This window comes from Macrobrachium nipponense, chromosome 4 (genome assembly GCF_015104395.2).
Source record: "Macrobrachium nipponense isolate FS-2020 chromosome 4, ASM1510439v2, whole genome shotgun sequence".
NCBI classification, from domain to species: domain Eukaryota; kingdom Metazoa; phylum Arthropoda; class Malacostraca; order Decapoda; family Palaemonidae; genus Macrobrachium; species Macrobrachium nipponense.
The window spans coordinates 29,805,041-29,833,015 of NC_061100.1; the positions used below are offsets into that span (position 1 = coordinate 29,805,041).

The following is a 27,975-nucleotide window of genomic DNA, read 5'->3' on the forward strand; positions in this document are numbered from 1 at the left end:
AAGTACAAAGAAAGGGGAAACAACACATGTTATAGGATATAAAAACCTTGGTTCTTACCTGTTTTAGGCAGAAGACTTCATAGTTACTGTTTATTAGTCTGCGTTGCCTGAAGAGCTACGGCGAGGGCGTGACCTACAGCTGAAGACTCTTTGGGTCTACCAATGGGAACTGTATCCGCTTACTTGGTAGAATCCAGTTAGGATCTTGTCAAAGGGGATCTGCCCACTTATATGACAGAACCTGTCCACTACCATTGCAAGGAGCTCAAGCACAACTCAGATCACCTAACCAAAGTACTAATTGTTAGTAATACGACTTGAAAGAGATGCTTACCTGCATCCTCTTCCATACAACCATAAAAACACAAGCCAAAAACCAAAGGGGAAAAAATTAAAAAGGATATGCTTCAGCTCCCTGCCCCAGCACTGAATCCGCTGATACGTATGGTCCTAACCCAAAGCACTTCTCATATGTAATTTTCACGTCTCTCAGGTAGTGGTTGGCGAAGACCGAGTTGCATCTCCAAAAAGTCGTTTTCATGAGATTCTGCAGCGACATATTCTTCTTGAAAGCCAACGACATGCCGATGGCCCTCACTTCATGCGCCTTGACTTTCAGGAGCTTATAATGGTCTTGATCGCATGCCACATGAGCTTCCTTTATTAAGTTCCTAATAAAGAATGCCAGAGCATTTTTTGACAAAGGCCTACTGGGATCTCTTACAGAACACCAGAGGTTGTCCATATTGCCCTTAAGTTTTTTCTTTCTCTGGAGATAAAACTTAAGGCTTCTTACAGGGCAAAGAGTCCTCTCTGTTTCTACTCCAACGAGGGAGGATAAGCCTTTTACCTCAAAACTCCTGGGCCAAGGAGTGGAGGGGTTTTCATTCTTGGCTAAGAAAGAAGGAAGAAAGGAACAAATCATGGAGTCTCCTTTGAATCCTACACTTCCTTCTAAGGCTTGCAACTCACTTACTCTCTTAGCCCAAGCCAAAGCCATGAGAAACAGGGACTTCATCGTTAGGTCTCTAAATGAGGCTGATTGAGGTGGTTCAAATCTCGAAGACCTCAGGAAAAGCAAGACTACATCGAGGTTCCAGCTTGGTGTCAAATTAGAGACTTTCTTAGTTGTCTCGAAAGATCTTATCAGGTCATGGAGATCTTTATCGTCCGAGATGTTCAATCCCCTGTGCCTGAACACTGAGGCTAGCATGCTCCTATAACCCTTTATGGTTGAGACCGCCAGACCGCATTTTTCCCTCAGGAAAAAGAGGAAGTTCTATTTGGGTCACAGAGGTACTGGAGGAGGAAAGCTTTTGATTCCTGCACCAACGTCGAAAAACATCCCACTTCGACTGGTAGACCCTGATGGTAGAAGGTCTTCTTGCAGTGGCAATAGCCCTTGCAGTCTTTGCCGAAAAACCCTTCGCTCTGACAAGACTCTTGACAGTCTGAATCCAGTCAGACTGAGAGCGGGGAGGTTCTTGTGATACCTGTCGAAGTGGGGCTGTTTGAGCAAATCGATCCTTAGTGGCAGGGATCTTGGAATGTCTACTAACCATTCCAGTACCTCTGTGAACCAGTCTTGGGCGGGCCAGAACGGAGCTATCAATCTCATTCTTGCTCCTTCCGATGCTGCAAATTTTCTTAGTGTCTCTCCCAGAATCTTGAAAGGAGGGAACGCATAAAGGTCTAGATGCTTCCAGTCCAGCAGAAAAGCATCTATCGCTACTGCTCTCGGGTCTGATATCAGGGAGCAGTAAAGGTCTATCCTCGTGTTCTTGGAGGTCGCGAATAGATCCAAATGAGGTCTGCCCCACGTCTTCCACAGCTTCTGGAACACGTCCGAGTGAAGAGTCCGCTCTGAGGGAAGGACTTGGTTTTTCCTGCTCAGAAGGTCGGCTCTGACGTTCCTTTCTCCCTGCACGAATCTGGTGAGGAGTCTTATCCTCCTTTCCTCCGACCTCAGAAGAAGTTTCCTTGCTGTCTCGTACAGGGAGAAGGAGTGCGTCCCCCCCTGCTTCCTGATGTAAGCCAGGGCTGTGGTGTTGTCCGAGTTGATCTGAACCACTACATCCCGGACGAGGGACTCGAAAGCTTTTAGGGCTAACCAAACCGCCATCAACTCCTTTTTGTTGATGTGCCAGGACACCTGTTCCCCCTCCCAGGTGCCTGACACTTCCCTTGATCCGAGCGTCGCTCCCCAACCTGTGTCCGACGCGTCGGAAAACAACACTAGGTTGGGGTTCGGCATGTGCAGGGATATACCTTCCACGAAGCGAAGAGGGTCTGCCCACCAGAGGAGATCCTTCTTTATCTTGTTCAAGATCTTGAAGCGGAATTCTAGATCTTGAGACCGGCGGTTCCAGTTCCGGTTCAAAAAGAACTAGTGGTCTCAGGTGCAACCTTCCTAGAGAAACTAATTGCTCCAGCGAGGAGAGCGTCCCCAACAGACTCATCCACTCCCTCGCTGTGCATACATCTTTCTCTAGAAAGGTTGCGACCTTCTCTGAACATCGAGTTATCCTTTCTGGAGAGGGAAACGCCCGAAAATCCGGAGAAACCATCCGAATCCCCAGATAAATCCAATCTTGGCTGGGGATTAACTGAGATTTTTCGAAGTTCACTAATAGTCCCAGAGAACTTGCCAGGGTCAACATCTTGTGAAGGTCCTCCAGACATCTTTCTTTCGATTTGGCTCTGATAAGCCAGTCGTCCAAGTAGAGGGAAACCCTCACTCCCTCCAAATGTAGCCATTGTGCTACATTTTTCATGAGCCCCATAAAAACTTGGGGGGCCTGTAGAGAGGCCAAAGCACAAGGCCCTGAATTGGAAAACTTTTCCTTTCCACATGAACCTTAGGAATTTCCGTGAAGAAGGATGGATCGGCACGTGGAAGTAAGCGTCCTGAAGATCTAGGGACACCATCCAGTCCCCCGGGCGAAGAGCTGCTAAAACTGAAGATGTCGTCTCCATGGCGAACTTTCTCTTCTTCACGAAGACGTTCAGGGCGCTTACATCCAGAACCGGTCTCCATCCTCCTGAGATTTGGGATCTAGGAAGAGGAGGTTGTAAAAACCTGCAGAAAGAGGCTCTTTCACTAGCTCTATAGCTTCCTTCTCCAGCATAAGCTCTACTGCTAGAGCAAGGGCTTGGTTCATGTGAGGGTCTTTGTACTTGGCCACCAACTCCCTTGGTGTTGTGGTCAAGGGAGGTCTTGAAATGAAGGGAATGAGGTACCCCTTCCTGACGATTGAGAGGGACCAGTTGTCCGCCCCCTTCTGGGCCCAGACGTCTGAGAATCTCAGTAGTCTGGCACCTACTGTAGTCTGGAGGACTTGGGTGCTACTTCTTCGATCTAATAGATCGAGAGAAGGTCCTTCCTCTCTTAGGAGGTCTTGTTCCTCTAGAGGAGGAGGAACGGGAGGGAGGGCCTCCTCGAAAGGGCTCCTGCCTTGCGGGTGTCTCCTTCTTGGGTTTCGCTTAGAAGGATGTACGAGGCATCCTAGCTGACTGGGCTAACATATCTTGCATGGCCTTCGCTGAGAGGGCACTCGAGATGTCTTGTATAATTTTCTTAGGAAACAGCTGAAGCGAGAGCTGTGCATACAACAGAGAGGCTCTCTGCGCGTGAGAAACCGCTTTAGTTAGAAAAGAGCAGTACACTGCCCTCTTCTTGATAACTCCCGCTCCAAAAAGAGAAGCTACCTCACCAGAACCGTCTCTCACTGCCTTGTCCATACAAGACAGGACACAATGTAGATCCTCAGGTGAAAGGGACTCCTGGGATTGAGTCTTCTTCGCTAAAACTCCCAGGGACCAGTCTAAGAAGTTAAATACTTCAAGGACCCGGAACATTCCCTTCAGAAGGTGGTCCAACTCACTCATTCCCCACGTCGTCTTAGCTGAAAGAAGAGCCGAGCGACGAGCGGAATCCACCAACGAAGAGAAGTCCGAGTCCGCGGATGAGGGAAGAACCAGGCCCAAAGGCTCCCCTGACTCGTACCAAAAGCCCATCTTTCCTGTCAGCTTGGAAGGCGGGAAAGAAAAAACAGTCTTTCCTTTCTCTTCCTTGGAGACCAACCAATCTCCAAAACCTTTAAGGACCTTCTTCATCGAGGTGGTGGGCTTCATTTTGACGTACGAAGTTTTCGTTGTCTTCGACGTCGAAAACAAAGGAGGTGAAGGAGGAGCAACAGCAGAAAGGGCGTCTCCAAATTCTTGTAACGGGAGGTCCGTAAGCCTCTTGTATGAAGAGACCGAAGAATCCTTGGCCAACTCTTCATCCGTTGCCTCTTGATCCTCTTCAGAAGAAGGGCGCTTATCCTTCGAAGAGCGGCTGCCTGGAGGAGAGCTCTTTCTAGGAGAGTGCCTACTAGAAGAGGCGCGCTTGTCATGCTCTAAAGCCTTGCCAGGAGAAGAGCGCCTGCCACGAGGAGAGAGGCTCTCAGGCGAAGAGCGCCTACCAGACAGGTAACACCTACTAGGCTCTGTGCGCCTGTCCAGAGGAGAGCGGCTACCTGGGGAAGGGCGCCTGCTCAGCGATCGGTGCCTACTAGGTTCTTGGCGCCTACTAGGCTCTCGGCGTCTACTAGATTCTCGGCGTCTGCCAAGAGGTGAGAGGGTCTCTGGCGAAGAGCGAACGTTAGGTGAAAAGCGCCTACCAGGCTCCAAGCGCCTGTCCAAGGGAGAGCGGCTGCCTGGAGAAGAGCGCCTGCTTGGAGAGGGGCGCCTATCAAACTCCTGGTGTCTACTAGGCTCCTGGCGCCTGCCAGGCTCTTGACGCCTGCCAGGAGGAGAATGGATCCTTGGCGAAGAGCGCCTGCTTGAAGAGAAACGTCTGTCCTGTTCCAGGTGTCTGACTCTGGACGAGCGGCTATCAGGAGAAGAGTGCCTGCTCGACGCGAGAAGCTTCCCAGGCTCTTGGCGCCTGCTCGACGCAAGAAGCTTCCCAGGCTCTTGGCGCCTGCTCAGGGGCGAAAAGTGCCTACTCGGAGAGTAATTCCTATCAGGCTCTTGATCGAACGAAGAGCGGCTGCGAGGCTCTTGGTACCTTTCTGCAAGAGGTGAGATATCCACGCGGTCTCTCTTAGACTTCTTCACCGGGAGCGAGACGTCTTCCGACGGTGAGAACTCCCTGCCAAGGAGTCCGCCAGAGCCAAAATCTGCGCCTGCAGACCTGCTAAGATACACGCCGGAGATCTCTCGAAAGCCTCTACTGGGGACGAGGCTCGAGGGTGAAAAGGAGAGAAGAGAGCTCTTGCGATTTCCTGGTTCTCTTGATTTCTACCTCAGGCTCTTCCGAGAAGTATTCAGGGCTGGAGGGAAGGGCACAAGGAGCCTTCCAGGCTCTCTGGAGAGGGCGCGAGGCTTCCGAGGCGCTCCATCCGCGCTTAGGAGAGGGCGAAGACAACGAAGAGAAGCACTGGCGCAACACTTTCTTGGCTCGATCAAAGGCAGCCTGGGAACATACAACAGGATCTGCCGAGGGGACGCCTGACCGGTGGGGGTTCTCCCTAACCTTCCTGTGGCTGTTGACTTTCCTCCTTCACTGGGTCTGGGAGTCTGGAAGAGGTCTAGGCCTGGAAGCGTTAGTGAGCCGGTCATATGCACCCTCCACTGCACTAGGGGCACAGCACAATTCACTGGCACTATCACTCTTACCTTCTAATGAGTGTATTTTGCTCTCCATGCTACGAATCGTGGCCCTCATGGAGGCCACCTCCGAAGGCGTATCTTCAGGTTCGATGCCGGGAGCAGGGGCTGAAACAGGAGAAGGTACTAACTCTACAACAGGGTTCTCTACTTCAAGTTCGCTAATGCGCGATCTACTGGAGCTTCTTGAAGAAGCCTTACGGACCCTATCTTTCTCTAACTTCCTTAACCCTTAAACGCCGAATGGACGTATTAAACGTCGAGTCAAAATCTCCCCCGATTGCCGAATGGACGTACCATACGTCGACTCAAAAAAGTTTTTTTAAAAATTCGTGGAAAAATACTTATAGGCCTACCAGCCGAAAACTTTTGAATCACGCGCCTTGGGGGATGCTGGGAGTTCACGGATCAAGGCATTGTTTTGTTTACAATCGTTACGCAGCGCGCAAGCGCGAATTTCTTTCTTATCGCACTAAAAAGTATCAGTGACATCTCAAAAATTATTTAGTCACTTTGACATAATTTTTGCACCGTTTTAAATTATCCGTTACATGAATTATTATATATGAAAATGTGCGCAATTTCATTTAGAATAAAACTAAAAAATACTCATGATTGTAGCTTTTATCAGTTTTTAAATATTTCCATATAAAAAACGATAAGTACCAAAATTTCAACCTTCGGTCAACTTTGACTCTACCGAAATGGTCAAAAAACGCAATTGTAAGCTAAAACGCTTATATTTTAGTAATATTCAACTATTTACCTTAATTTTGCAACAAATTGGAAGTCTCTAGCACAATATTTCGATATATGGTGAATTTATGGAAAAACTTTTTCCTTACATCCGCGCGGTAACTCTTCCGAAAAAAATCATACATGCGATTGTGGTAATGTTTGCACCATTTTAAAATTAGCCGTTACATAAAGTTTTATATATGTGGAAATGTGCGCAATTTCATGCACAATACAACTAAAAACAACCCATGGTTGTAGCTTTTATCAGTTTTGAAATATTTTCATATAAAAAATGATGTGACAAATTTTCAACCTTCGGTCAATTTTGACTCTACCGAAATGGTCGAAAAACGCAATTGTAAGCTAAAACTCTTATATTTTAGTAATATTCAATCATTTACCTTCATTTTGTAACAAATTGGAAGTCTCTAGCACAATATTTCGATTTATGGTGAATTTATGAAAAAAATAACATTTTCCTTACGTCCACGCGGTAACTCTCCGAAAAAATCATACGTGCGATTGTGGTAATGTTTGCACCATTTTAAATTAGCCGTTACATAAAGTTTTATATATGAAAATGTGCACAATTTCATGTAAAATACAACGAAAAATAATTGAAGGTTGTAGCTTTTCTAATTTTCGAAATATTTGCATATAAATCACGATAAATAGAAAAAATCCACGTTCGGTCAACTTTGACTGTACCGAAATGGTCGAAAAACGCAATTGTAAGCTAAAACTCTTATATTTTAGTAATATTCAATCATTTACCTTTATTTTGCAACAAATTCGAAGTCTCTAGCACAATATTTCGATTTTGGTGAATTTATGAAAAAAACTTTCCTTCCCTTCGCGCGCAGATTCTCCGCCATAAATCTCCGAATTGCGTATATCGCATTCTCGGAAAATTTGCTCCGTTTCATATTAGGCATTTCATAGAGTTTTATATATGAAAATGTGCGCAATTTTATTTAGAATAAAAGGAAAAATATTTGAAGGTTGTAGCTTTTCTAATTTCCGAAATAATTGCATAAAAAAAATTTATAAAAAAATTTCGACATTTGGTCATTTTTAACTCTTCGGAAATGGTCGAAAACTGCAATTGTAAGCTAAAACTCTTACAGTATCGTAATATTCAATCATTTGTATTCAGTTGAAACAAATTGGAAGTCTTTAGAACAATATTTAGATTTACGGTGAATTTTTGAAAAAAAAATTTTTTTAACGTCCGCGTGTTACGAATTCGTACATCATTTTGTGATAATATTTTTCCGGTGTTGCTTTTATTGTTTTACTATGTATTATATATTAAAATTATTGCAATTTAGTGTACAATACAACGGAAAAAAAAAGAAACTCGTTAGCTTTTACCGTTTTTTGCACAGCGTGATTTTAATACAATTATGTATGAATTTTTTTTTTCGCTACCATATATCGCATTGTTTACATATGATAATGATATTATTTTTCATTTCTGATGATTGCATACTAAACTTCAGGCAATGACAATAAAGGAGCCAAAAATGAACTTTTAATCTTCAAAACTAAGCGCGCTGTGCTTTTTTGAAAAAATTATTTTTTCCGCTTCCGCGCTCACTCAAAACCGGCTCCGGCATTCGGGGGAGTTTTTTATTTTTACCGCTTCGGCATTTAAGGGTTAAATAGGAAGAAAGAGACTTCCATCCATCTTCATCCAATCTTTCACACTCCTTACACGGGTTATTGAAAAAACATTCATTACCTCTACAACCCATACATACATTGTGAGGATCTACCGATGCCTTAGGTAGCCTCACCTTACATTCACTCACAGAGCACACTCTAAACATGGTAGAATTTTTAACATCAGAATCAGCCATCACAAGAAAAATCCAGAGAAAATCCAAAAAACCAGTCCACAATCGCGTATGCCAAGCCAACGGAAAAAGGTACTTCACCAAAAAAGTCAGTCCAAAGAATCCAGGCAACGAGAAACAAATCCAACTATCGTGAGGACCTAACAACAGGTGTTGTCAGGCTGGGCGACAGAGAAAATCTGACAAAAAGTGGGTTTGGTTCTTACACCCGCCACCCAGCGGCGGTAAGGTAGATCGCCTGACCTACCTGTCGCGTGTGCCGCGAGTTTTGAATTCTGTCGTGACGTTAGAGACGTAAGCTAAGTATATATCTGACAGGAAAGTTCATGTACAAAACCCATCTTTCCTGTCAGCTTGGAAGGCGGGAAAGAAAAAACTGTCTTCCCTTTTTCTTCTTTGGATGGTAGGTTTCATTTTAACATATGAAGAAGTCTTCGTTGTTTTTGAAGTCGAAAACAGCGAAAGAGGAGAAGTAGGAGCAACAGGAGTAAGGGCATCTCCAAACTCTTGTAGAAGCAAGTCTGTAAGTTTCTTGTAGGAAGAGACCGAAGAGTCCTTGGTCAATTCCTCATCTGTAGCCTCTTGTTCTTCCTCTACAGAAGAACCATGAATATCCTTTGAAGGGAAGGCCATCTTATCAGAAGAAGAGCGCCTATCCTTCGAAGGGCGCCTGTCCATCGAAGGGCGGCTGCCTGGGGGAGAGCGCCTGCTAGGAGAGCGCCTACTAGTTGAGTCGCGCCTGTCAGGCTCTAAGTTCTTGTCAAGGGGGGGGGGGGGGGGGGTGGTTGCCTGGAGAAGAGCGCCTGCTAGGCTCTTGGCGCCTGCCACGAGGAGAGAAGCTCTCAGGCGAAGAGCGCCTGCTTGGAGATCGGCGCCTATCAGGCTCTTGGCGCCTGCCAGACTCTCGGCGCCTGCCAAGAGGAGAGAGAATGTCTGGCGAAGAGCGCCTGCTTGGGGAGAAGCGCCTACCAGGCTCAAGGCGCCTGTCCAGGGGAGAGCGGCTGCCTGGAGAAGAGCGCCTGCTTGGAGAGCAGCGCCTACCAGGCTCTTGGCGCCTACTAGGCTCCTGGTGCCTGCCAGGCTCTTGGCGCCTGCCAAGAGGAGAGAGGATCTCTGGCGAAGAGCGCCTGCCAGGAGCGTGCATCCTTACAGGCTCTTGGCGCCTGACCACGGGAGAAAAGCGCCTACTTGGGGAGTAGCGTCTAACAGGCTCTAGAATGGCCGAGGAGTGCCTGCGAGGCGCTTGGTACTTCTCCGAAGGTGACGGGAAGTCAACAGGATCTCGCTTAGACTTCTTAACAGGGAGAGAGACATCCTTCTTATGGCGAAAACTCCCTGCCAAGGAGTCAGCCAGAGCCGAAATCTGCGCCTGCAAACCCGCTAAAATACGAGCTGGTGATCTCTCGAAAGTCTCTACTGGGGACGAGGCTCGAGGGCGATTAGGAGAGGAGTACTCCTGAGATCTCCGGGGTCTCTTGATGTCTACTTCAGGCTCTTCCGAAAAGCATTCAGGGCTGGAGGGAAAGGCGCAAGGCGCCTTCCAGGCTCTCTTGAGAGGGAGCGAGCTTTCGAGGCGCTCCATCGGTCCATCCGCGCTTAGGAGAGGACGAAGACGAAGAGAAGCATTGGCGCAACACTTCTTTCTTGGCGCGATCTAAGGCAGCCTGGGAACATTTAACAGGAGCTACCGAGGGGACGCCTGACCGGTGGGGGTTCTCCCTAACCTTCCTGCGGCTGTTGACTTTCCTCCTCCACTGGGTCTGGGAGTCTGGAAGAGGTCTAGGCCGGGAAGCATTAAGGAGCCGGTCAGATGCACCCTCCACTGCACTGGGGGCACTGCACAAATCACTGGCACTGTCATTCTTACCTTCTAATGAGCGTATCTTGCTCTCCATTCTACGAATCGTGGCTCTCATGGAGGCCACCTCCGAAGGCGTATCTTCAGGTTCAATGCTGGGAGCAGGTGCTGAAACAGGAGAAGGTTCTACTTCTACAACAGGGTTCTCTACTTCTAGCTCGCTAATGCGAGACCTACTGGAGCTTCTTGAAGAAGCCTTCCTCACCCTATCTTTCTCCAACTTCCTCAAATAGGAAGAAAGAGACTTCCATTCATCTTCATCCAACCCTTCACACCCCTTACATGGGTTAATGAAAGAACAATCATTCCCTCTACATCTCATACATACATTGTAAGGATCTACCGAAGCTTTCGGTAGCCTCACCTTACACTCACTCACAGAGCACTCTCTAAACATGGCCGATTTCTTAACTTCAGAATCAGACATAATTAGGAAAAAACCAGAGAAAAATAAAAAAAACAGTCCACAGTTGCGTATGCCAAGCCAAAAAGATCAGGTACTTCACCAAAAGTCAGTCCAAAAACAAATCCAGGCAACGAGAAACGAATCAATCAATCGGGAGGAACCAACAACAGGTTGTCAGAACCGGCGACAGAGAAAATCTGACTAGAAAGTAGGATTGGATCATACACCCGCCACCCAGCGGCGGGTAAGGTAGATCACCTGACCTACCTGTCGCGTTTGCCGCGAGTTTTGAATTCTGTCGTGACGTCAGAGACATAAGCTAAGTATATATCTGACAGGAAAGTTCATGTACAAAAACATCGATTTTAACTTTTAGCTAAAGTCCAAAAGATAGGTCTAAACTTTTAGCTAAAGTCCAAAAGGTAGGTCTACATAAGTAAGCCTACATTAAACGTGTCTGTTGTTGGCTAGGCCTAACCTCATCGGGAGCAAGCTAAGCCAGCTACTAGGTATGCCCTATGTACGTAAATCAAGCCAATTCCTATTAGGCTACTGGAACTTTTTCTTTCACTAGGCTCAGACCTAGGTATACTTAGCTAGCCTATGTGTTGACCACTAATTCAAATTAAGTATCCTTAGGCTATAGCTAGGGTAAATGATCAAATGGCCTCCTGGTGACCACCTTCCCATAAAATAACTTTTAACGCTTACTACGAGAGGAAAGTAGAGGTCTTGAGGTGTTGCTTCCACGAGCGCTAGCTCGTGACTAATGTCTATCCTGGTTTAGATAGTGTTAAAGTTTTTTTTTGGAAAGGTGGTCGCGCTACTGTCCAGGTGGTCACCAGGAGGACATTCGATCATTTACCCCATTACTTTGTTTTTTTTCCAGAATACTAAGCTACTTGAGTATTTTGATAACAGTCCAGGCTAGATTTCTCTACAATTTTGTCATATTAGACTTGCCCTATGCCTAGTAGGCATCAGACCACAAGACTGCACAAATCCATACCATCGCCCCCTTTTTTTTTTTATTTTACCAAAACTAACCAACCTAACTACTACTAGGCCTAAGCCTATTCTAAAACCTATCAAAACTGAGTCAATGAGGAGCATCTAGACCCAAGGGACACGTCGAGGAAGGTTTTTTCGTTATCCAAAACAGGGTAAAACCTGTTTAGCTAACTAATTTATGGCTACTGGTCATTGGAGTTCAAAATTCAGGGCACTAGCCTAGTGTAACTAACCACACCTTTAGGCTATAACCTAATCTTCACAGGCTTGGGCTAACTGGTCACTAACCTATGGCCTACTGGTCATTGGATATTATGCATGTTGAATTTCAAATAGCCTAGATTTTCATTTCAGATGCTGTATAATAGTGAAGTGAATTAAGACATAATAGAAATAAGAATTGTTTTAGACTGACTATAATTTCTTCTTTTTCAGATGCCAATTCACAGTGCTCATAAAAATAAAGGCAGTAACCAAGTGTTTGAAGCGCCGTTACTAAAATATATCAATGAAAGGGAAGCATAATCACAGTGTGTAGGATCAGCAGAAGCTTTGAAAGAATTGAGACCTCTTCAGGAGACCAAAAAAAGGATTTTGACGTAAGGAAAAATCTATTTCTGGGCGATTGGCTCGTGTCGCCAGCGAAATAATCCTTTAATCTATTATTTCTAGGGTAAATGTACTAACACATACCAGAGAATAAATAAAATAAAGGAAAAAGGTCAGTATGACTGACTCGCTCACCCTCTAGGAGGGTGTCGGTATGAACACTAGGCGAGTGAGACCACTACCACGAGCCAAATGCCAATAGAAATCTCCCACTACAAAACCCTCCAAGAGGGGAGCCGTCCCACAGAGGGAGCAGCTCGTACTACTACTACACCATCCCATGCTTGCGACTGCTGCGCCTCTAGTGGCCATCCTGAAGTTAGCAGACAATCTTGAGCGAAGGGATGGGTAGGGGGGTATTTCGCTGGCGGACACGAGCCAATCGCCCAGAAATAGATTTTTCCTTACGTCAAAATCCTTTTTCTGGGCTCAGCTCGTGTCGCTTGCGCGAAATCGTACCAGAGAAACAGCACAAGATTGTAAACAAAGTAAATAAAATATAATAAAACAAAATAGGTCTCAAATAAAAGATACAAAATAAAAGAATGAATATAATTGAAACTAAAAAGATACAAGTACACAGTAAAACAAAATCAGAATTATGCTTAAATTACCCTTAAATCTAATTATGTTAATAATATAAGGTAATTTACATATATACAAATAGGTACAATGATTACCTATCACAATAAATCTGTGTAACAACATGTATCAAAAATAGAAATAGCAATTAGTATAAATTTACATAAATATTTGATCAATGATAAAATAAAATATCTTAGGAATGTATATGACTTAATATACAAAACCCGTAACCATTGCATTATGATGTATCCCCTAGCATAAAAATAAGGGGATAACATCTATGAGATCAGTATGGTAATCAGATGTGAGTGTCCCTAACCAGACAAAAGGGGCACTATACAATCATAAAGCAGCTAAGACACAAGGTAAATGTTAATGAACAAGGCAGGAATAGACGAACTGTTGGGTGAGGCAGGTAGAAAAGGAGGACTGAATCTTCTACTATCTAGCTAGAGTCAGGGGAAACTATGTTACCCGCTGCTAATGCTGGGAATTTCAGAGCTTCCAAGGACTTAAGGTAGTGACGTTTGAACACTGTCGGCGATTTCCATCCGGTATACTTCTTTAAATCAGCAAAATTCATATGTTGGAAGTAATTAATTGAGGTGGCTACTGCCCTGACATCATGTGCTTTTGGAAAGGAGTCAGGATTGGCTTGTTTGATAAAGTACAGGATTTGTTGCCTGATGCCTTTAGTGGATAAAGTTACCACCTTTTTCCTCCTAAAGAGGGGCCCCGATGAGGAAGAGGAGGTCCTGGATAGAAAGGCTCGTAAGGTTGAAACCGGACAAAGGGAAACATCTTGTGGAAGGGGTAGTACCTTCCAAGGTTCCCACCTCATCAAAGGATCTTCATTCTTTGCTAAAAAGCTACATTCCGGAGAAAGTAGCACTTCCCCCGTGGGAAGGAATTGAATATGATCCGGATCTCTGGATAAAGCCGACAGTTCTGAAATTCTTGCTCCTGAAGCTAGGCTTAATAAAAAACAGAGTTTCCTTAGGAGCATCATAAACGAGCATGTGTCATTATCGGTTTGGAAGCCAGTTTTTTAGACATCGTTTAAGAACCATGAAACTGACGTAGGCCTGACAGAGGGCCTAAGTCTAGCACATGCTTTAGGAATAGACGAGAAATAGGTATCTGTCAAGTCTATGTTAAATCCAAATTGAATATCTTTTTCAATGCTGACTTGTTTGTCGTAATCGTGCTAGCTGCTAAACCCTTTTCAAATAAAGATCTGAAAAAGGATATAGCAGAATTAACTGTCATGATTCTGATATCTGACTCTCTCAGGAAGATTGCTAACTTTTTGACGGCAGCATCATACTGCCTCAAAGTTGAATCCCTTTTATCGGATTCCAGGAAAAGAATATTCTGAGGGTCAATATTCGCATCTCTTTTTGCCGCAAACTTCATGAAATCCATAAAGTTAGGGTTTTGAGAATCCCTGAGGAAGCGAACACAGTCTTCGTTTGTACTGACTGGGAGAGCTTGGGACTGGGGATCCGAAGGGGACGAAGACCCAGTTCCAGGATCAGGGGGTACCAATTGCTCTTCGGCCAGTCTGGGGCTACTAGAGCCCACTTGACCCCTGAATGTCCTGAGTTTGTCTAAGACCTTCATAAGGAGATTCACTGGAGGGAATACGTAAATCTTCTCCCAGTTGTTCCAGTCCAGAGCCAGGGCGTCCGTGGCGTAAGCCAGAGGGTCCAGGTTGGGGGCTACATAACACTGGTAGTTTGTGGTTCGCTTGTGATGCGAAGAGATCCACCTGTAGCCCTGGGACTCTTTGAAGGATCCATTGGAACGAACTCTCGTCTAGAGACCATTCCGACTCTAGGGTACTGATCGGGATAGGGCGTCTGCTATGACGTTCTTACTCCAGCTATGTGGGTGGAGGAAAGATGCCAACTGAATTTGTCTGCCAGGGAGAAGATGGCTATCATGACGTGATTTAGATGACGTGACTTGGAGCCTCCTCTGTTTATGCAATGTACTACCACTTGCGCTGTCCAAGACTAGCTTTATGTGGGAGTACCTTGGTGGGCGTAATCTTTTCAGAGTCAAGAAGACTGCCATTGCCTCCAGTAACGTTTATCTGGAACTGACGGAAACTGGGGTGACCAAATTCCTTGCACCTTTTTGACCTGGGAGTACCCTCCCCAGCCGCTTAAGGACGCGTCTGTGTGGATGGTAATCCCTGGTGGAGGGAACTGAAGAGGGACTGACACTGACAGATTCTTGACTTTTGCCACGGCCGAAGCCGGTTCTTTAGAATCAGAGGTACTGGGGGAGGATAGCTTGTCCCTGGACCTGACATTTGCTCGAGATCGCCAGATCCTGGTTAGATCTTTCAGTTTGGCTTTCATTAAGATGTTCGTTACTGAAGCAAACTGGAGAGAGCCGAGGATTCTTTCCTGAGCTCTCCTCGATGCTAGTTTGTGACTTAGAAATTGCTTGACTGACTTCGCTATTTCTTTCCTTTTGGTGGATGGAATCGACAGAGTGTGTGAGGATAGATTCCATTGAATGCCTAGCCACTGAAAGTTTGACTCTGGGTGAAGTCTGGACGTTGGATCTGTTTATCTTGAATCCTAGATATTCTAGGAATTGGATGGACACTTTTCAGTGTGGCCTTGTTGCATTCTTCGACTGATGGGGCCCAGATCAACCAATCGTCGAGATACGCTACTACCATAATCCCTTGAGCTCTGGAGCTGTTTGCACTACTACTTCCGCTAGCTTCGTGAACACCCTGGGTGCCACGTTGAGCCCCAACGAACGGGAATACCTTGAAGGAGAACGTCTGGTCTCCTATCTTGAATCCCAGATACGGACGGAAGTGTCTTGCAATAGGGATATGATAGTAGGCGTCTGTAAGATCGATAGAGGTGGTGACGGCCCCCACGGGAAGTAAGGTCCGCACCTGTGAGATCGTGAGCATCTTGAACTTGTCGCAGCGGATGGCTAAGTTTAAGCGGGACAAGTCTAAGATTACCCTTCTTTTGTTTGAGCCTTTCTTTGGGACGCTGAACAAGCGACCTTGAAATTTTAATCTCTTGACTTTGACTATAGCTCCTTTCTGAAGGAGGTCCTCTGCGTACTCTGTCAATTCGTTGGAAGGAAGTGACGGAAGGTCTGGCTGGAGGTGGGTTCGTCAACCAGCTCCAACCCAGCCCTTTTGACACTATGCTCTGAGCCCACTGGCTGAAGTTCCACCGGTGGCGAAAGTGAAACAGCCTCCCTCCTACCTGAAGTTCCTCATTGGTTCTGGTAACCCCCTCGACCTCCTCTGAAGTGCTTTTTTCCCCTATTGAAGGGGCCTCCCGATCCTCTCCCACGAAAGGACCGCTTACCTCTGCCTCCCTTGTTCGAGCGGTCATACTTCTGAGAAGCTTGACTCTCGAAGGCTGGATTGTAAGCTGGAGAGATGGCGTATGAGGTGGAGGGTTGAGGCTGAGGGGATATCACATAAATAGGCTGTGATTGACCTTTAGACGTGGAGGGCTGAGCTGTCTGCACTAACGGCACTGTAGGAACTTGTTGAGGGAAGCGCGGCTGCTTCTTTTGGTAAGGTTGGAAACGTCTAGGCTTCCTTTGTCCCTTACCTTTTGGTGTCAAGTCTTGCCTTCTCCTAGCCGTAAGACCCCAACGGTCCTTAAGGCTTTGGTTCAACCTCGTAGCCTCTGCTTGTACTTCCTTTACCATAGCCTCTGGGAAGAGATCTGCGCCCCAGATGTTAGAAGAAAGTAACCTATTCGGTTCATGCCGAATGGTTGCCTCTAGCAATACATGCTTTCTGCAATTTGTTCTAGCAGTGGCAAACTCGAACATGTCTGACTGCACCGTTTGAGTCAGGGCTTTGTCATAAGCTTAAAAATTGGTTCTGAACCATAAGCCATGGTTGCTACCTCAGACATAGCCATCAGGTTGATTGACCTGGCTAGTCGTGTTTTCGAGTCAAACTCCGCTTGAATAAGACTATCAGGGAGCCTGGGCAGCTTTTCACCAAACTGCTCCATAGCACAGTCAGGTTTGAGTTTGCCAGCTGTGAAAGTGTTAGGCAAGTCCTCCCATAATTCTCCAATTGACGGGAGCAACGGAGAAGTGGGGTCTGCTTCTTTCAGCTGAGGCATGGGTTCCCCTTTCTGAGCTGCTGAGATGGTCGACCTCGCTATCTTGGTAAGGAAAGGGAGCGGTGGTACCTTCGTCCATCGTGAAAATGGTAAAGGGACTTTTGAATGGTTGGATCTTGGTATTCGAACAGTCCATGTCGTCTAGACATCTAAGCCATTCTCGTTGGGCCTGGTCCCGAGAATAGAGGACTGTCTCCTTTGGTACCCTGTCATCTCTAACCATAGCCGAAGGCGTGAGCCTAGCGTAGCCTATGAAGGGAGGCTGTAGGCCTTCCGGGTAGAACTCGAAGTCCTCTATTCTTCGAGTTCCAAACTACCGGTATGGAGATGAGACCATCTTGGAAGGGAGCATATGACGCTACTCTCCAAGGATTGTTCATGGAGAAAGCGGGCAGCGAGTCATACGGGGGAAGCTGAGATCCACTAGTGTTAGAGGTTGAGGGAGAGGCAAGAGGGGCTTCTCTTAGGCCGGCTATAATAGTATCCTGAGAAGCTATCCTATCCGACAGGCGAGATATCATATGTTCCATACTCGTCTTAAGGGAGCCTACCAAGTCGCCCACCTGTTGCAACAGGCCAGCATTGGTGTCCAGAGCCGGAGCTGCTGCGGAGGTGGAGGGGAGACTCTGAATAGGCACCAAAGGTAGTGGAACTGGTGATACTGCCGGGTAGTGCGGGATTTCTCCTTAGGCTTACTCTTTGAGGACTTTGAGCCGAGCTAGCCCTTTAGACCTGTCTGGGCCGGGATTACGAGCCGGAGACTTACGCGAAGAAGAAGACGAGACGTCTTCTTCGAGGACGATGACGTCTTAGTCAAGGTCATATGCTTAGACTTGATCTTAGGCCTAACCGAAGCCTCTGGAGGAGTATATAACTCATCACCGGTAAAGCCTGGGAAGGATGGTGAAGTTGCAGGGGTAGAAGAAACAGTCACTCCCAAGGGGGACCCTTGGGTACCTGCATTACTTACCCTCGACCAACAGGTCGTCTATACCTACCATAGGTTCAACATTTATATCCAGGGTTGCGACATCCGTGGAGATACCTGGTCTTGTTCAGTCAAGGAGGCCGCCAGCTGTTGTTGGATAAAGGCAATAGAGGGGTCCGCCTCTACCGGGTCGACGTACCCAGTCGCCTTGCCTCCGGGGAAGATTAACAAAGCTAAACGCTTCTCCAGTATGTAGGGCTGACCCTTGGCGGCGTTCTTTGCCAAAACCTCCGACCCAGGCCCGCAGGGTAGCCAATGCCGTATCTCTTACTGCCGGAGCCTGTAAGAGAGGATATATTTTAGATTTAAGAACCACTTAAAACTAAAACTTAGGATATAACTTAAACTAGAATGCCTTAAGTTAAAAGTAATGATGAAAACTTAAGAACTAAAAGAAGCGGAGCGGCATGCGGAGATGGAATACTTACGCCTTCCCAAAAGCTGGCTCACCAGATCGTAACATATGGTACACGTCTCATGGTACCAGACCTGGATGTCCCCGTTGCGGAGTCGCGCATGGAGCCATGGGACCGGCAAACCTTGCGTGTCCAACAGGGGTCCTGAAGTGTAGCGGAACATCCCGGATGCTCACAGTTGGTGGCCTGTAGTGGGAAGACACATGAGTATCTTAAAGGGGTAACACTTACAGACTGAGGACAAAAGAACTCCGTTACGTGGCGGAGCTCGGAAAAAAATTTGGGCATAACCCCTCCCTGCATTGCCTGAATAGGCTATAATCCCGGAGAGATCCGGTAAATACTAAGGGAGGGGTGGGGATGGTTTAAGAAACTTAAGATAAACTTAAAGATAACTTAAACCTACATGCAAGTAACCGGACTAGGTCCAGTGAAGCGGAGTGTAGTAACTCAGCAATACGGTACGGTTAGTAAAGACCTATTGTATGCTCCGGTCCAACTATGGTGGACTATACCCTTCCGCTGGATATCAGGACTCCGATAGGGAGGAGCTCTAGTAAGGAGGGAAGGCGAGATGACATACAGACTCGCGCTAACCCGGAGCGACAAGGAGGTAACGGGGGGGGGGAAGGCCAGAGCCCCCCACAACGTACCACCCGGCCGAGCCGAGAAGCGGAGAGGTCGGAACCAGTCAGGGACTGTCGGACTCCCAGGCCCCTCCGGTGGAGGGGAAGGGGGAGGCAGGCTCGGGCATGCTGGGCGAGCAACGGACAGACCGACCCACCCCCGCCCGACTCTATGGGAGAGCGGGAGAGGGGGAAGGGGGACTGGCAGGCGCCTGGCTGACTCGTGATCACGTAGTGACCACGAGGCGGTAACTAAGATACGGTAACCAAGCCTAGGCCAACCAACTGATCAAGAGAGAAGCTATCGGGAAGCAACCAGAACTGAAAAGCGGTAGCATATAGGCCCATAGGGCGAAAACCAACTGATCAGAGAGAAGCTATGAGGAAGCGACCGAACTGATCACGGTAGACTAGGCTCTACGAGCCAGGACCTAGGCTAAGCCAGACGCCAACTAACCTAACAACAACAAAACATAAAAATATATATATAATAAAAATGAAAGAAAGAAGGTAAAATAGCAGGAGAAAAAATCCAGGAGTGTGCGACTAGCCCGAAGGCAAGTCTACCACTCAAAGCTAGTCAGGGGCCGATACAAAGAACCTGGACTAGGGTCTGGATAGAAAAAAGCCTACATAAGGTGAATACATACATGTAAATAACAACTTGAGTTAGACGTAATAACGCGGATAATCAAAATAGAGCGTAAAATAATAAGGGATGTTCTAGGTATGGGAGACCAAGAACGAACCCAACATGCGGCAGGACCATGCTGCCATGCTTCCAGCCCCCGAGAACGTATCTATACCTAAAAACGGCAAATACCGTCTCGGGGACGGAAAAAAAACTCGCTAACCGTAAAATACTGAGTACTTAACTTAGCTGCTGCAATAGCTGCACGCTCCATTATCGAAAAATCCGAAGAAAGGGCACAAAATACACAGAGAGAAAAATAGCACTTGTGATTCGTGCGAGCTAACGAAAAGGATGGCCACTAGAGGCGCAGCAGTCGCAAGCATGGGATGGTGTAGTAGTAGTACGAGCTGCTCCCTCTGTGGGACGGCTCCCCTCTTGGAGGGTTTTGTAGTGGGAGATTTCTATTGGCATTTGGCTCGTGGTAGTGGTCTCCACTCGCCTAGTGTTCCATACCGCGAACAACCCTCCTAGAGGGTGAGCGAGTCAGTCATACTGACCTTTTTCTTTATTTTATTTATTCTCTGGTATGTGTTAGTACATTTACCCTAGAAATAATAGATTAAAGGATATTTCGCGCAAGCGACACGAGCTGAAGCCCAGAAATGAATTTTTCGAACATTTCTCCATGGGTTGGTATATATTTTTAAATTATTTTCCTGTCAACTTGTTTACATCTGTGCATAGTAATAATATTAAAAAGTATAGTATGGTGATTATTTTCCTGTTTTATCAAATAGATATTTCAAAACAATTTGTTCAATATCTTAATATAGTATACAACACTATTTTGCTGTCAAGTTTTCTTTGAGTCTATTTGCTACCTTTTGCCATGTTATTTGCTAACATACTGTACATATAATATAATGATATAAAAATATTATTTCCTATAAAGTTTATTGTACATCCCAAACATTATGCTTCTTAGTTAAAAACTTAGACAATCTTCACCAACTGGGATTAATTACTACTTTACAGGTATGACATCAGTACAAGCAATGGGACTTAATGAAGAGAAATTTGATCTAGATATAAGTTTACTTGCAAATAACAGTATCAACCCAAATCTTATTACTGTTTATTACCTGACTGTTGGCTGAAGCAGCATCATGGCAATATGAAATGTTGATAGTTTGATTTCTTGTGATAATGGCCCTTAAGCATAGTTTTTTTTTCTAAGTGTATTTGATATTATTGCCTACACTTAGGTTATGAGGGAGCCTTTGTCATGGAAATTTATTTATTTCTTGTTTCATAACATGTATAATTATTTATTCCTAATAAATCTCTGTTCACTATAGTATACAGTATATAATGAATGCAGTTTTAACATCCTTTCTTAAGTAGGCTGTATGTGGGCCCTTGAATAGAAGGGGCGTGACATCCAAATTATGTATTTATCCCCTACCCATGGGAATATTTTGGGGAAATGTTGGAGAAGATTTTGTACCCTTGACACCTTTTTCCGTCAATATCTAATGATTTTATACAGAATTTTAGGTGCAATTAGTGTCTCAAGTGCAGGTGCAGAAAGATCTTTTAGCAGGCTTAAGTTGATTAAAATTATCTTAGATCTAGTGACCGAGGACTGTTTGATTTGTATTTTTCATTGTTGGAACATATTTTTATGCACAGTATTGTTTAGTCTTTTGCTCAAGAAATAATTACATTTCTCATTATCAAGAAAAATATACTTGAAATTATTAAAAATCAAATAATTTTGAGAATGCTTCTATTGTGAATAAAGGGGCTCCAGTAAAAGATTTATTGAAAAATAAAACACAAGTTAAATCCTTTCCTAAGCTATGGTAGGCTATCCTTTGTTATCTGATGATAAACCCTGGTTATTTGATGATAAACCCTGGTAGACTGGCTAGTTGGTACAGTTTATTTGTAGGCTAGCTAGTCAGTCAAGTTTACTTTCAAAGCTATAATGTTGTAGTATAACTTTGAAGTCTAGGGTTAAAATGATAATGGTAAGATTGAAGAATAGACTACTACCTTCAAGTGTTATGGGAGATCAATTCAGCAGAGTCCTCTGCATACAAGGAGGCCTGAAAACTTATTGATGACTGTAAATAACATTATAATACTTCATTAAGACGTATAACTTTGAAGTCTAGGGTTAAAATGATAATGGTAAGATTGAAGAATAGACTACTACCTTCAAGTGTTATGGGAGATCAATTCAGCAGTCTCCTCTGCATACAAGGAGGCCTGAAAACTTATTGATGACTGTAAATAACATTATAATACTTCATTAAGACGTACAACTGCAGCAGGCCCTGGGCTATATACATTGTAGTACTAGTAGCAAGAAAAATTGTCACTCAACTGTGGTTAAATGGACTGAAAGTAACCCTACATGGTAATTTATGAGGCTACATGAATTTGTTTTCAAATAGGCTTTAATAAGGAGTTTATTGCAACATTATTTTATTTTATTAGCTCAAAAGGCAGGTGTATAGTTGATAGCAAGTTGACTACCTAATATCTAAGACACGCTTACTTGAGGTTGTTTCAACAGTTATAAAGATTTTGATGAATGAAAAAGTCACTTTATGAAATATGATCCCTGCATGGAACGAAGTTGTTGCCCCAACACTGGATACCATTATTCTGTAGGGGGGGGGTTAGTGCCATCAGTGCACCTCATTCAGTGAAATTTAGGCATTACTAAAGGTTCTTTGCAGCGTCTCTTCGGCTTCGGCCCCTAGCTGCAACCACTTTCTTTCCATTTACTGTACCTACATTCATAATCTTTCTTTCATCTTACTGTCCATCCTCTCCTAACAATTGTTTTCCTCCTGTTACACCTTTCAAACCTTTTACTGTCAATTTCCGTTCCAGCGCTGAATGGCCTTAGTCGTCCCAGTGCTTGGCATAATGCCAAAATGTTATATATGTAAATCAAATCAAATCAAAACTGGATACCATTAGTGACTGTTGCTGCTGGTCTCTGCAGGCGAGGCCGCTGCTATTTCTCAGAATCATGCATAACAATTGGACTTGTCTGTCCAATCTCTGCCCTCTATATTTATGGGTAGACCCATCTTGTAACAATAGGCATAAGGGGAAAATGCATTTAAGTAGGTAAAGGGGAATTTGCATACTCTTCGGGCACTCTTCCAGGCATTCCTTGACCTGCTTTTGTTGTTACATTTGTCCTTAATTCAATTATGTTGCTACTATCACTGGTCTGAATGTATATTCTTAAATTTCTCGAAATTTCATAGCTTTTCCTTGACATCCATTGCTAAGAGAGGAATAATAGACCAGTCTTGAAAATTATTAAGTAGCTCTCAAGACTGTATGAAAGATTTGTTTATTTACAAATGAGAATGGTGTCCAAGCAAGACCACCGAGATAGAAAGCCTGTTCGATGTGACGTCATGATGTGATGACATCGACCGTGGTGGTCCGACTCTCCGAGGCTGGCGAGTGACTGGCAACTCACTCGACTCTCGATCTTCCTTCCCTTACATTGCTTGGACACATGGTGTTTTCGTTGTTCCATTGTTTTATTAACTCACTCACTCTCGATCGTCCTTCCCTTACATTGCTTGGACACGTGGTGTTTTCGTTGTTCCATTGTTTTATTTATGAACTGGAACATAAAACTTATGTGGCATCATGAGGTAGCGAGTCATGGATACATCTAGTGTCATTTATTGGACGAAATTACTGTGGTAAGCAGATAAACTCAGCAATAAGTTCACTGCAACAGGTATTACCTATTTGACTTTTATCTCTGGATGACTTTCGACTGCAATATAAATACTGTCTGCATTCTAGGTAGAAGTTGTGAGCAACAAGGTCAGGTGCAATATAAAGAAAGACTGGTTTAGCCTACATTGAATTTTAGTAGGAATTCATGTCAGCCAATGCTTAACAGAGTCGAACAGGTATAGGCTAGCCTACGTCAAAGAACTCCCAGTGTAACCTATACCAAACAACACCCACCTATGCCAAGCAACTCCCAGTTTAGGACTTATGAAGCTTTGGAAAAGAAAAATAATTTAAATGTCATAATAGGCAAGACTAATAATGGTAGCAGTAGTCAGGTAAGGCAAGCAGCATATAAAAAAAGTTACCAACAAGCAAAGAAAGGGCAAATACATCAAACAAGTAACACCATAGAAGGGTGAACTTACATACTGCAAGAAATTTAACAAAGCATGCTGTAGCCTATATGTGGTAAAGAGCATTATTGCAATGATTGGGACAAGCGCCCTGTGTCAGGTAAGAAGGTTGCAAACATGATAACTGTGTGATAGAACCTTCAGACAAGGTACTCAAGAGTTAGGTAGATCCACGGTCCAGATACAACAGGTCAGCCAGACAGCGTCCCAATTTTAAGCCTCTTCTGCGCACCTACGTCATCTGAGGGAGCGCGGTGGTGAGAACCATTAAGAACGTAGGTCTAACGCACCGTCAAGAATCTTTTTAGAGGAAAATTTTTTTGATAATTGATCTTTCAAGTATGTAAATAAAACAACATTTGCATTTTGAAAATATTTTATCAAGTTACAACTTTTATTTTTTTTTTCTTAGTGCTTCCCTGCATGGTTGCCCCTGACGTTTCCTATACTTTATCAAATTATTAAGATATCTCATTCGAAAATATACGGATATCTTTACATAAAAAGCTATAATATCGTCAGGAACTTCAATATTAGACTTTTTCAATTCATAGCAAAGCTTTTTAAAACAATGTTTGCCCTCTATGAGTGCTTTCCCGTGTACAGCATTAAAGATCTCCCGCATTATTACTAACTGTGAAAAGAAATGACTAGAAGGTACATGCAACTCCCCCATACTTACACATTCTATCCAAGTATCACTCTTTGGTACTTCTTTATTCTTAGTTCCCAACTCAGGGTATTTCACACAAAACAAAAGTTTTTTGACAATATATCCCCCAATGTATTTAAGAGCCTCCTCCTCAATTACTGCCCTCGATATCTTTTTTTTTTTTATTTCTATGTTTGCTCTCAAAAGGTCTTCTTCCTCATCAAAAACATCTTTTTCTAGATCAAACTCTAAATTTCTAAACATCTGTGTTGTAAGACATATCTCTAAAGCTAACTCCCTTTCTTTTGTTATATACTCATCTTCATTGGCAGATTCAATGGATTTATCAACTGAGGTGATATTACACTTTTCACTTATTACCTTCATTTCCTTCCCTAACAACAATTTTTTTTAGCCTGAATTTAAAATTCACTGCATTTGGATGATCATGGTGACCATCCATTTGGCTTATGCACCCAAAGAAATGTTCAAGGCAATCTTGATTTAATCTTTGTGTCAGCAGGTAGTCAATACTATGAGAGGCTTTTAACATATTAAACAAAGCAATGGTGGATTTACATGATAAAATTATTCCTTTCTGGAACTTGAAAAGACTTTTTGTATTAGGACTTTTAACTCTCATAGTACTCATTACCTCGATGACCTGAGCAGTGTACCTGTTTGTTTTTCTACATCAATACCAAAAGCATTGCTTTTACCAAACTCTCCATACATGCAAGAAGAATTCATGATATCAAACCAGTCATTCATTAAAAGAATAAAATCGGACGTTTCACTCCAGTTTTGACATTTCAACAGTCCCCTTTCTCCTAAATATTTCACTGAATTGGCACATGATCTAGACAGCAGTTGCACTGCTAATTTAACGCGCTAGCTGTCTTTGTTGACCGGTTACATTTAAATGCATTTCATTGATCTTATATGCAAGCCCATAGTCTGTTTTGGTTTTACTCAGCATTTCTCGTATACTAGCATCTGAAATACACTCTCCATTATTAAGGAAAAAACTAGTCAATAAAATTATTTCTTACTAATTTGATTAAATGGGGAACATCCGAGAACACAAAAACTTCTCTTTCTGCTTTAGGATTTTTGAAAGATATCCTATTTTCAAGGGGGTCAATATTGAATTGTTTCCACATACGAAGATTTGTAGATCCCATGTCATGCACCACTGCTACCACAGGATAACCAACATCCTCTACTTTCGATATTATTTCTAACAATACTTTATGCATATCACATTGATCGAACTGAAAATAGATTGGCTGTCTCCATTTACCTATAAGACCTCGCAACATTGCCACCTGTACATTTTTCATGGCGGTTTGTATAGGATATCTGCCTCCTTTGGTCATAGCCTCCACTCTTTCTTAATGCTCATTTCATCAAATGACAAAACAGCGATCTTTTCAGTAGAGGTAAACGTTTCTGCTTTTGCTTTCAATAGCGTTAATACTGAAACCAAAATCCCCGGTTCACAGTAAAACTCTTTCACTCTTTCCTTGAGAGTGCTCTCGCAAGGCAATGGATAACCTTTTCTGAGCCTTAGATATCTATCTATAGCACTTAGGACTTCAGCTTCTAAGAGTAAAAGCGTTTGCAATGTCATCACTACTCCACTCACAAACTTTTTTCTTGTTAATGATTGACTTTATCTGAGTTTTACTGAAAAAAGAACCTAATAATTTATTTTCAACCTCTAATACTAACTTCACGTTCAATCAAAACAGACATATTTTATTTAAGTATGCATTTTGTTCCTTCAAGTAATAAATTTTCTTCTTCAAGCTTCTTCATTTTCACCTTTAAATTTTCAAACTCCTTTAAGACACTTGTCCCTGGCATAACTTCGTTTTCTTGCAAATTTATGTCATCAGCTGTCGATATCTGGGTATCACTTATTGACGAAAAGCCAACATTGCTGATGTGCAGTCTGTATCCAAGACACTTAATAGCTCCTTGACGATTTGTTGACAATTCCTGCTTTCAGCTCTTTCACATCTTGAATTAACATGTTCTGAATGCAATGCGCCTGAAACAATATCACTAATATAAACACTGGTGCTTCTACATAATTATATAGACTATTAATTCATTTGGACTCTAAGCTTGACTGTATTCACTTTTATACAAACAACAGCACTGCAAAACAGTTGCTTAATGTACTCACCATTTGGTATGAAAAGACTTGGTACAGCATCTTCTTTTAGCGGCCGATGATTTTTAGGACTTTCAATGCCTAGTAACCGAGATTTCATATCATCTTTGTAATCCTCGGGTTTGAAATGAATCGAGCAAACAGTAGCATACACAACGTTAATTTTGTCTGCACGACAACAGGCATTTACCCACTGGTCTATGTATGGTTTTGCCTTTGGAAAACGATGGTATTTTATATTGGAGTTTTTCGTTTTTTCACGTGTGTTAAAACAGCCAAATACCGCGCAGTTACTTGGCATTATCACTGATAGAATGAATGAATAAAAAGATATATATGTGCACAGCACGTCCTGTTGTTTACCTTACCTCTATGGGTAGCAAACTAAAGCATTGTTTTGGTTAACCACGTGTGAGAGACCAGGGCGCATGACGTCACAGTATTGGTGATTCATACCCAAAGCTGCGCGCTGGCTGACCTGTTGTATCTGTATCTGGACCGTGGGTAGATCTAGGGTGCTTATCCGCAGCGGCCTAGACTATGGCAGTTGCGGTTTTTCTATGCCGTTTTGGTATTTCTATTGAGTAATATTTATTCGGACGACTGTAATTAATCCCCCAGGGGCCAGTACTGTGCGAAATACATTGGACAGCCACCAATCCCTAGTGGATGTCGTATCCGTGGTTACGTTCCTTGCAGTCCGTGTGGACTGCTTCTGTAGAAATACCAAGAGTTACATTAGCATAGACATATAAGTTATAGGTTCATCAAAACCGAAGTACAGTATAGTGGTGGGGAAATAGTCAAGTTTCCATTGACAAGTCAAAGGTATGGGACAAACCTTTTGGGCCTAGATGGGTTAAGGTGAAAAAAAGTAGACTGGCATAGTATTCTAAGGGTTACAGGTTCAAAACAGGAGCCTACATTAGAAATTTCACTGATCTATCCTCATTGCATTACTAGGTTTCAGTGCTCATATAGTATACACGTAGAAATATTAAAAGACCATCTTTCTTCCTCCACAGGTAAAACTTCAGTACAGATTAATGAAATACCATACTTATGCCACAATGCCCTTCCTACAGTTAAGCCTAACTGTACAGCACATGCATTTTTCATGTCACTGAAGTAGGTCACTTAGAACAGTGGTCTTCAAAGTTGAGCCTTTTTTAATGTCGTCCACCCCTAGTGGTGATTAAGTAGAAGCTGTCCAACCCCCACCCCGAAAAAGTCTCATTAAAAATCTCACATTTTTAATATTTAAAATCTGTGTTTCATATCTCATTTCTATGACTATGTAAACAGTAAAAAGCAGTTTCTCATTTTTTTTTTATTTAACTTTTACATATCCATATATTTACACACCTCATCTCAAACTAAGAGGCTCAAAATACACAAGATAACATTAAGCATGCCATTTA

At 43.7% G+C, this 27,975-nt stretch overlaps 1 long non-coding RNA gene across 1 annotated transcript in view; it reads left to right on the top strand.

Moving 5' to 3' along the window:
- Nucleotides 1-20,897, top strand: part of LOC135210838 (uncharacterized) — a 160,218-nt gene extending 139,321 nt beyond the window's left edge. Inside the window, exons 3-4 of the long non-coding RNA XR_010313581.1 lie at nucleotides 11,963-12,126; nucleotides 20,557-20,897. This is a non-coding gene — a long non-coding RNA (uncharacterized LOC135210838). The remainder of the gene's footprint in view (nucleotides 1-11,962; nucleotides 12,127-20,556) is intronic.
- Nucleotides 20,898-27,975: the final 7,078 nt, after the last annotated feature.